The sequence below is a fragment of the Gossypium arboreum genome, chromosome 4 (genome assembly GCF_025698485.1).
Source record: "Gossypium arboreum isolate Shixiya-1 chromosome 4, ASM2569848v2, whole genome shotgun sequence".
In the NCBI taxonomy this organism is placed as follows: Eukaryota; Viridiplantae; Streptophyta; class Magnoliopsida; order Malvales; family Malvaceae; genus Gossypium; species Gossypium arboreum.
Genome location: NC_069073.1, coordinates 100123468 through 100126160, shown reverse-complemented (window position 1 = coordinate 100126160; position 2693 = coordinate 100123468). Strand labels below are relative to the sequence as shown.

At 32.8% G+C, this 2693-nt stretch overlaps 1 long non-coding RNA gene across 1 annotated transcript; it reads right to left on the bottom strand.

The window, feature by feature from the left end:
- Positions 1–319: 319 nt before the first annotated feature.
- Positions 320–1889, bottom strand: LOC128291655 (uncharacterized). The gene is made up of 3 exons (XR_008281465.1): positions 1818–1889; positions 1266–1351; positions 320–497 (listed from the first exon to the last, which is right to left on the bottom strand). It is a non-coding gene; the product is annotated as an uncharacterized LOC128291655 (long non-coding RNA).
- Positions 1890–2693: the final 804 nt, after the last annotated feature.

Genomic DNA, 2693 nt, shown 5'->3' with positions numbered 1-2693 from the left:
GGTGAATTTCTAAAGTAGGAATAGGGGATTCAGAAACTGCTATGACTCTGTTTCACTAAAATTAAAATATCTTCTAACATATACTTCCTTTACTTGTTTCATTTGTTTCATGTGAAACTAGACATAATAAGCTTCAATTTGATATGTATTTCACCACCAAATTCAATTTCTATGATTTTAGTAAATTTTCAAACTCGCATTAGTGTTGCTGCGGTATTCTGTTTATGGTAAATTTCATCCTTTTATGAGTTTTATGCACTAAGTATCTTAATAGTTTTCCTTAACATCAAACATAATCTAAACTAACCATTTTCATAATTTATCATTATCAAGCATTTCCTCAACCATTTCACAACCATACGATAAGATCATTTACACAAAATGGGTATATTGCTATACATGCCATACTTAAATTTACAAGCCATTTACCAAAAATCTTCTGGATAGTGTGACTGAGCCTTCGACCTATCCCGACTCCTGAGCTGGCTTGTCCAAAACTACAATGAGTAAGAAGGAGGGAGTAAGCATAAATGCTTAGTAAGTTCATATGCAAATAATAAGTAACATAACAAACAGTTATACCAGTCAACATTAGCATACATCACTAAAACACATATCACATTTTTAATCATTCTTCATCATCTTATTACCTTATCGTGGTTGTATCAATACTCAACCCGAGGGTTAAATGCATACCTGTCCGAAATATCCATTTCATATCACTTACCAATACGTCTCTTTACATCTCGAAATTTTCCTCCATTTGAGTAGAACTTTACCCGTTGAACACATCGGAATATAATTCGGATACATGGATAACTTGCACATAAGTGCCACATATTCAATCAAGCAATCATGTAACCCGCCCATAAGCGAACTCGGACTCAACTCAACGAGCTCGCGTCGCATCCATAAGTGAACTCGGACTCAACTCAACGAGTTCGGATGCCTAGTTACATCTCACGAACTCGGACTCAACTCAACGAGTTCGGATGCTCAACCATCCTAGTGACATGTCACTTGTATCCTAATCTATTCCTAAGGTTCAAACGGGCTTTTCCTCGAACACTTATCCTTGCCGTCTTCCGTAGAATGCCAAATCAATACTCGGTAATAATTATATTTAACAAGTAGTTCACATAATTTACATATTATTTGAAATTAACCACAAAGCATACATTTCATAATAAAATTCAGCATAACACATAATTAATATCAATAACTTAAAATAACAATTATGCTACATTATTTACACATGAACTTACCTTGGTACCAAAATACAAAGATTTTGCAATTTAGTCCACAATCTTTTCTTTTCCTCGATTGAGGTCGATTCCACGTCTTTCTTGATCTAAAATAACACATTTAGCTTATTTAATACTCACATTATCAAATTAATCCTTAACTCAAATTTTGGCAAAATTACAATTTTACCCCTAAACTTTTGCATATTTACATTTTTGCCCCTAGGCTCGAGGATTAAACTTTATTCCTTATTCTTATGTTTTACAACATGCTGATCACTTTTCTCTTCTATGGCAACATCAAATTCTCACTCTAACATGTACTTGTGACTATTAGGTATTTTTACCGATTAAGCCCTTTTACTCGCTTTTTGCTTAAAATCGAGTAGTACAAGTTGTCTAACATAATTTAAAACTTCATATTCTATCATAAAACATCAAAATACACAAATTTCACCTATGGGTATTTTTCCAAATATAAACCCTAGGTTAAATTATTGCTAACATAAGCTTTATCGAGTTACCGGATCTCAAAACGTAAAAATCATTAAAAGCGGGCTTGGAATCACTTACTATGGAGCTTGGAAGCTTGAAACAAACCCTAGCTATGGAGAACCCTTGAAATTTCGGCCTAATGAAGAAGATGGACAAAATTGGCTTTTAATTTTGTTTTAATTCATTTTAATAACTAAATGACCAAAATACCCTTACTACTAAACTTTCCAAAATTCCTTCCATGTCCTAATTTTGTCCATGAACTTAAAATTGGTAAAATTGCTATTTAAGACCTCCTCATTAATATTCCAAAACAATTTCATACTAAAAACTTCTAGAATGCAAGTTTTGCAACTTATTCGATTTAGTCCCTACTTTCAATTTAAGCACTTTAGGCATAGAATTTCATCACGAAATTTTCACACAATCATGAAATCATATCATAAACATCAAAATCATTGTAAAATAATTATTTCTATCTCGGATTTGTGGTCACGAAACCACTATTCCGATTAAGCCCTAATTTAGGATATTACAGAGACATTATTTATACGGTGAAAAATGTTACATTTATACAGATCATAAAAGTCTCAAGTATATTCTATCACAAAAAGAGTTGAATTTGAGGCAGCGTCGATGGATAGAACTTCTAAAAGATTATGATTGTGTTATTGGTTACCATCCAGGTAAAGCTAACGTGGTAGTTGATGCATTGAGTAGGAAAGTAGCAATTGAATTACGAGCGATGTTTGCATAGCTCAGTATTAGTGATGATGGATGTTTATTGGCTGAATTAAGAATTAAACCAGTAATGTTTGAACGAATCAAGTCAGCTCAATTAGAAGATGATAAGCTAATAAAGAAAAAAGAAATGGTTCAGAGCGACACAGTAGAGAATTTTAGTATTGATGAGCATGATTGTTTGAGATACCGAGATTGGATTTGTATTCCAAT